Here is an 11,274-nt window from a genome sequence, read left to right on the forward strand (position 1 = left end):
CATCTGAACCAATATTCCCAAAAATTATAAAGCAAAACAAAAACCATTTTTTCCATTTTATGCACTGTTATTTTTATTATTGCAACACAATTTCGCAGCTCTTCAAACATTTTCCACATTATGCTTTTAGGGCTAGTAGTTTCCGACCCCATTTGCTCGTTTTTTTTTTCAATTCTGAATTTAGGCTAGGCTTCATGGGAACTTACTGTGGGTGCAAACAGACCACATTTTGTAAACTGAATTGTGATATTTAATTCTATTTTATAATGAAAAATTAATTTAATGTGCAATTTTTTAAGTTTACTAGATGTAAGACAACTTTTAATTTTCTTTATATATTGCATGCTTTAGTTTTAATTCTGTTTAAGTTAAGTTGTAAAGGTGAAAATAGGCCTCCTGGGCAACCGAGCACATTAAAAAAATCGGTAACGCGCGTAAAAGCATACCTCACAAGTGGTGTGGAAAATGCAAGAATAAATATAAATGGAATAATTTTCGAAATTATGAAATGGTTATTGGTATTTTCCATCTCAAAGGGGATGATTAATTTGAACGTTATTTAAGCTGCCTTTCCACGGTCGATTTTTGTCGTTTAACCAAAATCTACCCGTGTAAATTGCAATTCAACCGTAAAATGTAAGCGTTTTGGCTAGTCGATATCTTAAGTAAATTATCCAGTCGACAGAAATCGACCCGTGAAAAGGCAACTTCAGGAATTTTTTAATTTTCTTTTTTTTTTTTTGCTTGGGCGTCTTTTGAAGATGTGCCAAATTATATTGTCGACTTAAATACAAAACAACAATTTCTTTAAGCCATCTTGTGCAGCAATTTGTTGATCTTATCCTCACGGCTACCGAAATCACCAACCTCAACGTAGTGATTAGCCTTCTTGCGCCAGCCTCGGGTTGATGTGTTGAGCTTGAATAGCAACAGGAAGTTGGGGGCTTTCTTGAAGTGAAGTGAATCAACGCACTGAATTTCGTGCGCTTCGCGAAATTTGCGTTCGATCACAAAGCAGAGATTGGGACACGCTTGACCATTCCACGTTTGTACATCAATTCACAAACTGATTTAAGATTTCGATAACCCCATATAGGGGGTTCGGCATACGTAGCATATTAATGGTTGCCTTGCTCAATTTGATGAACACACCGTTTTAATGTGGCGAAGACAGAACTGTAAAACTACGCACTTTTTGTGCAACTTTGTTGATACCGCGGATGCGGATCACAAAAGCCAATTTCGATTTTTCAGGCCCGTCGAATTGGCCGCATTTCTTTGCCACACAGCGCTTCTCCATCTCACGGCGTCCATCACGGAGTTTTCTTGTTTGATATTTCTCAGCATGCACCAAGTTTTCACATTTACGGAGTGCAATCACAGCAGAGCGCTTTAGTTTACGTTTGATCAGGGTAACAATTTGCTGACCTGCTCTTGCAGAACTGCAGCTTCGGCTCGGGGACAGGAGGCAGCTTCCTGGAAGGTTGTCTGCCCTTTGCTTGCGGTTTCTTACCGGCCGTGATGGCAGTCATCTTAACTTGTTACTTCGCACGTTGAAAAGGCGAAAAAAAAGTTCGCCAAATGTTTGGAGCACATCGTAAATGAGCCACTCGATTTATAACATTTCTATAAACAATTTAATTAAATACTTTTTATACATATATATGCTGCAACCATGCACTTACTTTCCCAAATTCCATCCTGCTTATCGGCATAATTTTCCAAATATGCCTGCTACTTCATTACTAATTACTCAATTTTCCAACTGCGCCTTCTTTGTTGGCTCGACATATCCTAAAAAGACAAATTTACATTAAACAATAGAAATCGCAAAAATTAGCAAATAAAATACTCGCTTTGTTTTGTTTTGTTGTCAAATTTCTGAGAAATGTGAATTCACCACGATGCGATACAGAAAGAACAAGGACCAGGGATGTAATTTTAAGTAAATCAGTGGCAAGGCGCAGAGCGTTCGGGGCAGCAATATTAATTTGTATCAAATATAACATTAAACGGTGGTTCTAATACATTTTTTGATATTATTAACTAGAGTACATACATTATATGGTATTTCTTTCAAAATTAATGTACTATATGAACTTTTTTTTTCAAATATTTCTTAAGTTTCTTTCATGAGTGATGAAAAGCAACCATGCGTGTAAGAAATTGTGTGCTACCTAAAATTTTACCTTTGGAAACTTTATCCCCATAAAGGACTTCACCACAGTTTTTTTACTGGATATACTGAGTGCTGTGCGATGAAGATCATAAAAGTGGGGTTGTATGATGATTGTAATGTATTTTTAGCACCCTCTTCACCCTGAGAACTGCTTTACCTCTTGCGAAGCACTTGCTGGCTCTTTGACTGCTTTAAGAGCCAAAAATCTGCCCATCCCTGGTCTATTATATTGTTAAATACATGGTCCTCCACAGCCGAAAATTTTCTAGTGGGGATGTTTTCATTGTGCCAAATTAAAAAAAGTGTGCGTTTGGAAACATTCATTGTGCCTAAAAAATTAATTACCCAATTACATTGCGCGAACTGGCACGATTCACAACAACAATAATCCAAATTAATAAACCAAAAAAGGATTAAACCGAACACGATCGAACGCCAAAAGTTGCACTCCATGAAAAAATAGCATATAACACTTTAAATGCCCTATCACAAATGCCAACTTCTACAATTCACTACTACTAAACTAGATACAAACAGGTCACAGACATTTATTTTTTAGTTAATAAATACCTTTGTCTTTCAACTACAACTTTTAGGCTCTAAATTGATAAACAATTGACTTAAGCTGAAATTAGTCAAGAACGTAAACCTACCGGTACGTAAACCCGAGTCAGCTGACACGATCTGTCTTACCAAAGCGCCATGTAAATGAAAACTCAACACCGCAGAATTTTTCTGTAGTTGTAGCCCGTAGCGCAGAAATCTGCGGAATTTAGATTTTTCCGTGTCAGCTGATTTCTCCTTCTTTAGATGGTTGCCACTTCGTCAGTTTTACAGATGGTAAAAAAGATATAAGTTCCTATTCAAAATATGTTTAAAATATTTGAAATTTACTATTGAATAAGGTTTTTGTTGAAAACTAAGTAGTTTATATTTAGCTAAAATCTATTATAGCACGAAAAATTGTAGTTGAAAGGGTAAGTTTATGAAAAGGCATTGTTGAGTGGCAACAGTGTAGTAAGAAACACTGAGGGCTCCAGTAATCGACAAAATTCTGCGTATACAGACTGCGTTTAAGTATACGTTCTGCGTTCTCGACTAATTTCAGCTTTAAAGGTGACAAGAAACACGCAGGCGCCAAATTCCTTAAATGCACTTGCTGCAGCAAATGTTATGTTTGACAGCTAACAGCTGAGCGAATATTGAAAGCAAAATAAATATAATTTCTCAGAAAAGTATCGGTAATCGATACAATGCAAAACATTTAACGATTTTGAAGATTTAATTTTTGACTTAAGCGCCGCTAGATCAGTGATTTCGACTAGTGTGCATTGCTCCCATTTGCGTAAACTGTGCTTTTGGCATTTTCTTTTGAAATCGAGCTTTAACAAAAGTAAAAAAGTGATTGATTACTTAAAAAAATATATATACAATTATTTAAAAGAAATTGCAGCTTTTAGCGATAGTGAATATAAAACGGAAGGTAAGGGAAATATTACATTGTATTCACATAAAATATGCATTTACTCTTGTTAATTATTGTATTGTTTTTTGGTAAGATGAGCTGCATATTAAGAGCTGCAAAAATAACAGAAGAAATTGCGAAAAAACTAACATAAAGTTTTTTTTGACTCCCGGCGCTACCACATATGCGGGAAAAGTGGATATCCGCGTGCATGGTAACTGAAAGTGCGTTACCAAAAGTATCGTTTGTTTGTACCAGGGATGTCGCGAATGTGGAATTTTAGACATCCGCGGATGCGAATGCGGATGCGGATGTTTAAACGCTAACATCCGCGGATGCGGTTGCGAATGCGGATGTCAAGTATTTTTATACCCGAGCGCACTTGTGCACAAGGGTATTATAACTTTGTTCACATAACGGTTGTTTGTAACAGGCAAAACGAATCGAAATGGATATAGACAAATCTATACATAAATGATCAGAATGAAAAGAGAAATCGATTAAGCGGTGACTGTCTGTCTGTCCGTCCGTCCGTCCGTCTTTGCACACGATAACTCGAGTACAAATTGAGATATATTAACGAAACTTTGTATGTGTACCTCTTTTGAGCGTAGGACGGATGGTATTGAAAATAGGCAAAATCGGACGATAACCACGCCTACCTCCCATGCAACGGTAGTTTTCAGAAATACGAAAACTGCGATATTTCAGTAACTACTGAAGCTTATTCACTCAAAGTTGATATTTACAATCCTTTTTAGGCGAAAAATAAGAATGTTATAAATTTTTGGAAAATGGGCGTAGCCACGCCCACTTATGATTACATGTGTATACCTTGGGAACCGCTTCGCCAATTTCTCCCAAACTTGAGACAGTTGGCCTTCACAAAAAATACCAAACGGCTGAAAATTTAAAAAATCTGATAATACCCGTGCCCACATCCCATATAACGGTAATTCAGAGAAATACGAAAGTTTCGATAAATCAGTAAATACTGGAGCTAATTCATTCAAGATTGATGCTTATAATAATTCTTTAGCAAAAAATACGCTTATAATAAAATATTGGAAAATGGGCGTGACCAACTTATGTGTATCTCGGTAACCGTTCGATCAATGTGTACCAAACTCGGTATGATTATTGTGGTTGCTACATAAAGGCAAAACGCTGAAAGTCATCGAAATCGGACTAAAATGACGCCCACTTTTTCATAACGGTAAATTTCAGAAATGCTTGAAACTTCGATATTTCGAAATTTAAGGACGCAAATTTTACCCAAACAATCCCTTTAAAAGAAGTAACATTATTATTGAATTTTTGAAAATGGGCGAGATGCCGCCCACATATATCTATATAAGTTTATCTCATTATATCTAACTGAACGTTCTATCGAAGATGTTTGAAATAGGGGTAACCCCACCCCTGCTTACCATGTAGCGGTAGTTTTCGGAACGGTGAAAAACTATATTGAATACTTGCGCCGGGTATTTAATGTTCGGCTCCGCCTGAACTTAGACTCTTTTACTCGTTAAGAAATAATTTATGTGAGTAAATTAGGTGATTTAGTTAAATAAAAAATGTAGAGGTTAGTAATTTTTAATAATGTTTTTTTAGTACTTGAATTTTAAAATTGGAGCATTGTGTCTTATAAAAAGTTTTTAAAGGGTCGTAAATCAGGGCCGCTAAATAACTGCTCGCTCGAGGCGACAAACTTGAAAAACTTGAAACTTGACAAAAATTTTAAATCCTTTTCGATTGACGCCGCACCAATCGAGAAGACTTTCAGTTATGTTTATTGTTTTTTTTTATTGCGGTGCAATAATTCTTTTCATCTCCACAATCTAGTATCATGGCAAGATCGTTGTTTAAACACCATTGTGCTCCAAAAAATTCTTCATTAATTCATTTTTAATCCTTTCTTCTGTGACTGGCCAGATATACGTTTTATCAGTGCACTTGCACAATGTGCCAGTGACCGAAAATAACAGTTATTTTTTACCAGTTAAACTTGGCCTAATATTTTTTATTCCGATATAAAAGTTTTTTCTGGATAATAAACAAACAGCTTATCAAAATTAAACAAATTTTATATCATGTGAATGAGGCCTGAAATACCTAATATTTTTTATTCCGATATAAAAGTTTTTTCTGGATAATAAACAAACAGGTTATCAAAATTAAACAAATTTTATATCATGTGAATGAGGCCTGAAATAGCTTTTAAACAGAAATAACGAACGAAGGTTACCGCCTCTATTTATACATTTTTTATATCATTTAATACAGAAGAAATTCATATACCTGACCCAAGGTTTGTTCTATGGTAATTAATTAACATTTTTTATTGAAATATTTTTCAATGGGTGGCGTTGCTCGTTTAGACATTTCAGTTTTAAAGCTATTTAAGTCCTCTTTCATTTGATACCAAACTTGTTTAATTTGGATAAGCGGTTTGATTATTATCCGGAAAGGACTTTTAGTTGGGAATAAAAACTATTTGGCCAAGTTTAACTCGTAAAAAAAAAAATAACTGTTATTTTCGGTCCCTTCAATATTCGCATTCGCAAAAGATCCGCATTGATTAATGCGAATGCGAAAGCGAATGCGAATGTTAAAATTAATGCGGAAGCTCCGCGGATGCGATTGCGAATGCGAATATTCGCAACAACCCTGGTTTGTACATATGTACATACATATCTTAATATATAAAAATCACGTGTCACTGTGTTCGTTTACGCTAATCTCCGAAACCGCTTAACCGATTTCAATGAAATTGTGTGGGTATTGTTCCAATTTAAAAGATAGGACAGTTGTGAACCGGAGAAACATTTTTTTTCATCGAAATTTTTTCTATGCTTCTCGCATCGTGCTTATCTAATATGTAAAAATCTCATGTCACGGTGTTAGTGGTCGAACTAAAAATATATGGTAGTTATGAGAATCGGATGTAAAGTATATTTCATACCGCTAGGTGCAGGGGGCGTGGCATATCTCTGGATGTGTTCATGGAAGAGTACTAGAACTTGGTATGTACAAGCAGGGTGTCCAGATTATTTAAAAAAATAGAGCAATTTCTAAAAATCGCCAATTTTTTTTTTTAATAAAATTCATGAAATCGATTTAACAAATCTTTTATTTTAAAAATGAGATCTTGTTTTAATATAGTATTTAAAACCAAAAACGAATATAATACACTCAGAGGGTAATAATAAATAAGACAAATCACTTATATAATAGTGATGTAAAAACAATATTGGTTTCAACATATTTTGCAATAGGACTGCACAATTATTAAATTTATTAGAACTCACGCACAATCCGCCTTTAAGAGCTCGGCGCTAAAAATTAGATAAAAACCTATAATAAGGTGAGATCAGCTTTTTCTACAATTTCTTCAAAGTCACCTATAGTGTCTGAATGATTTATATTTCTGTTGTTGTCATATATTGAGCTATTCAATCTTGATAATATACTGTTTGATATTGGAAACGTTTTGCAGCAGAAACTATTTGCCTTCATATAACACTTTATTCGAACTATTGAATTAAGGCTTTCCAACCTCATCCAATTTCGAATCTTAGTTTTTGTTGAATTCATTACGGAAAAAAACGCTCTCAACAAAGCATGTGAGTGCGGCAAGGATAATAATATGAATTTGCTTATATTTCCAAACGTTTTATTTCTTCAGAGTCGGATGGAATGGTTCTGAGAAAAGTTATTCCGTGGGGAAGTTAAAATATTTAAATATTCAGTTTCCACTGCTTTTCTCTCCTTCAAAGTCAACTAGTGCTTTGGCAGGTCCCTGAAACTCGCCCTCTGGTGATTCACACACTTTTCTGGTGACAAAACCAAAGCTTTTTTAGAAGTATTTAATTGACTATGTNTATTTCTTCAGAGTCGGATGGAATGGTTCTGAGAAAAGTTATTCCGTGGGGAAGTTAAAATATTTAAATATTCAGTTTCCACTGCTTTTCTCTCCTTCAAAGTCAACTAGTGCTTTGGCAGGTCCCTGAAACTCGCCCTCTGGTGATTCACACACTTTTCTGGTGACAAAACCAAAGCTTTTTTAGAAGTATTTAATTGACTATGTAATCGTTTCAAAAATTCTTCGATTAGGGTGATTAAACATTTTTGACAGTCTTTTAATATGCTTCTTAAGTCAAGTTCATCACCCAGTTCATTGGCCTCTTCTGTAAAATTATCGTGGTAAACTAAGTTTTGTATATTTTTATAATTGGAAAAAATTTATTTGAAGGGAAAAAATCGCCAAAAATCGCCAATGGCGATTTCCTAAATTTTTACGCGCATATATCCAAAAAAAATCGCCAAATTGGCGCGAAATCTGGACACTCTGTGTACAAGATACATACATAAAATCAGTCGCGGGGTCATGAAGAAAAATTGGGGCTATTGGAAAAACGGGCGTGGCACATCCCATGGTAGATTACTCGAAAATGGTATGGAGATATGTGAAATCAATCCCATATTCCTAGAGAAAATTGGGCCTATTTGAAAAGGGGACGTGGCGCCTTTCAAACCACTGAAACTATTACGTTTCTTTATACACATGTACAATTTTGCTAGGTTATTTAAGACGGCAATGGAAATATGCCTTCTGACAACCAACAACCCGTAAAATTAGAAGATAAATGCGTCAGTGAAAATCATGAACGTGAACTGTTAAAATGTTAGACCAAAATGTTTCACTACAAAAAAATTATTTTGGGCGGGACGAAGTTCGCCGGGTCTGCTAGTGTAAATATACAAATGTATAAATGAAGACGCATGATAAAACTAATGTATGCAGGCAGATGCAAGGAGCTAAACATCATGCGTTGTCACAAAGAAGTTTATGCTTCCCTAGAATCCGAAATAAAGCAATATCCTACTTAGTTTCTTAAAGGACCAACTGCATATAATATATCATGTTAAAGATAATGCTACATTTTTGGTGTGCCTCACATTTATAGAAATTTAAATCAAGCTCTTTTAATACGAACAATCATGTAAGTATATTTACCTCGTGTGTTACAACTTACTTTTTAATGAAATAAAAATTCCCTAAAAAATATTGAAATTTCCAAAATAATTATTTGATTAGGTGACAGTGCTACTTCAACATTTTACGAAAAGTAGAAACGTCAGTAAGCACAGTTTATGTCAAAAAATTTAAAAGTGAAACTACCTTCTTTTTTTGTATCATGATGTAACGCATGATACAAATATTTAAAGGTAGTTTCACCACTTCTTCTTACCCGCCATTGCTCCCATTTGACGTAAACTGTGCTTTTGACGTTTTCTTTTAAATTGAAGCTACCATATTCTTTGAAGAAGCTAAAAAGTGTTTTTTACTTCAAAAAAATATTCCAAAATTATTTCAGGGAATATAATTTGAGCATCATTTTATAGCGAGCTATTAGTGGTTTATTTCTAAAATTAATTATAAAACGGAAGGCTTGTAAAATACTCCTATTACATTGCGTAATGCACATGGATAATCTATTTGTTTATGCAATTATTTTCATCATTATTTAGTACGATTAGCTGCATATTTCGGGATGGCCACGTACATGGTAACTTCTCCAAGGTGTTGTTTGCTTGTTCCAACCACTTTTCGGTGGAATATTTTCAGCCTCGGCACGGATGTGCCCAGTCTAAGAGAAAGGCTGCACCAGCAGCAGTAGAGCGAGTAGCTTATCTGTCTATAAACTATAACAAGGAGCTCTAATAATTTCTAAATTGTTTTACCACCCTCTAAGTTTATGCTTCCATAGTGTTCTCATTGACGATAAGCTACTTTTTAACTGTTCCTTTGTTCATATGTCCTCTAAAAAGGATCCAAATTAAAGCAACATCCTAATATCTATAATAATATCTCATGGAACACTGTATATAATGCCAAATTTTTTTTTTTGCGGTAAGGTAATTTAAGGTATTTTAAATTAATACTCACTTATTAACAGCTATGCTTATACGATGAATTAAGTAAATTTACCTTGCGTGTTGTTATTTTTTAATGCATAAAAAATTCCTTTAAAAAATAATAAAATTTCCAAAACAATAATTTGTTGAGGTGGCAGTGATACTCGAGCAATTTACGAAAAGCATAAACGTCATAAGCACAGTTTATGTCAAAAAATTTTAAAGTGAAACTACCTTCATTTTTTGTATCATGATGAACATAAAAAGTAAATCATTTGGTTTAGAATAACAGTACTTACTTTCTTATTTTATGTGTAGTAGTTTTTTTAAATATTAGTCCAAAAAAATCATAATAAATAAAGAAACCAATGCAGGTATTTAAAGCACAGAAAAAAAAATTATTAAAAGGACTATGTTCTCTTTGACGTACGTCAAAGGTCAAGTAGAAGTTGGAACTTCTATGACTGCTTATTGATAGCTCGGTTATATAGCTTAAGAAATCATATGTTTAAAGACACTTTTATCAAAGTTGACAAATATGACATTTGACCAGTTTTGCTACGCAAATACTCTCATGTGCGGCGCCCGGGTAACACGGCCACAGGCAAAAAATATTGGCTACAATTTGTCATTTCGTTTGCCAGATATACGTTTTATCGGTGCACTTGCACAACATTCGCATTCTCAAAAGCTCCGCATTGATTATTGCGAATGCGAAAGCGAATGCGAATGTTAAAATTTATGCGGAAGTTCCGCGGTTGCGATTGCGAATGCGAATATTCGCAACAACCCTGCTCTGAAGAGTGAACAGGACTTGCAAGCTCTAAAAGATGAACAATATGTAACATATTTATATGTATGATTATATATTGACAATACATAAATATATGATATATTACAAGTTCACACAATTCAAGTCATAAGAACTAATTCATATGCACTTAGCTTGGCCACGGAATGGTTTAATATTTGCTGCAGGCAAAAGCAGACATCTTAGATTGTCTGAAAAAATAAACAAGTATAACCATGAAGAAGAAGCAGAAAAAAATTACTGATTTCTTTTCAGTAGGTACATAACGCGTTTCATTCCGGTGAATGTAAGATGAGATTTATTGAAATAACTTTGGTTTAAAATGAACACCTAATTTTTTTTCATAAAAGTATTTATATTCAACAATTTTTATTGAGCTTGAAGCCGTTTTTTTAATGAAAACTTATTGTGGAAAAGCAACAATAATTTGAAAAAATGGTAGAAGTGACAGCTATTTCGGAAATCACCACATTTCCTCATCAGACTTCTTTCAGTAGGATTCGAACTGACGATCCCTCTGACTCAGCCAGTTGCCTACGCACTGTGCTAAGTTCGCCTTGTTAATTCTGGTTGCTTATTTCCACTATTTCACTTGTTAAGCCAACTACAATCAAGCGCAGCTATTCCGCAGCAATTCACTTGATCATGTGGTTGTTGGTTTTTGTTGATATTTCTATTATTAGAATGTTTAACTTTTTAGTTGTGCTCGTCCTTAAGTTATTTGTTTTTGTTATTTTATGGCCTTATAACTATTAAATTCAAAATTTTTTATTGAGCTTGAGGCCGCTTTTTTAATGAAAACTTATTGTGGAAAAGCAACAATAATTTGAAAAAATGGTAGAAGTGATAGCTATTTCGGAAATCACCACATTTCCTCATCAGACTTCTTTCAGTAGG

At 34.4% G+C, this 11,274-nt stretch overlaps 1 long non-coding RNA gene across 1 annotated transcript; it reads right to left on the minus strand.

Annotated features, from left to right (window-relative positions):
• Positions 1-569: 569 nt before the first annotated feature.
• On the minus strand, positions 570-1,893 carry LOC108365967 (uncharacterized). The gene is made up of 3 exons (XR_001848032.1): positions 1,853-1,893; positions 1,686-1,794; positions 570-1,626 (listed from the first exon to the last, which is right to left on the minus strand). It is a non-coding gene; the product is annotated as an uncharacterized LOC108365967 (long non-coding RNA).
• Between the last annotated feature and the right edge of the window lie 9,381 nt (positions 1,894-11,274).

The sequence above is a fragment of the Rhagoletis zephyria genome, unplaced genomic scaffold (genome assembly GCF_001687245.7).
Source record: "Rhagoletis zephyria isolate East Lansing unplaced genomic scaffold, Rhagoletis_zephyria_1.1 Rzeph_scaffold_02084, whole genome shotgun sequence".
Lineage (NCBI taxonomy): Eukaryota > Metazoa > Arthropoda > Insecta > Diptera > Tephritidae > Rhagoletis > Rhagoletis zephyria.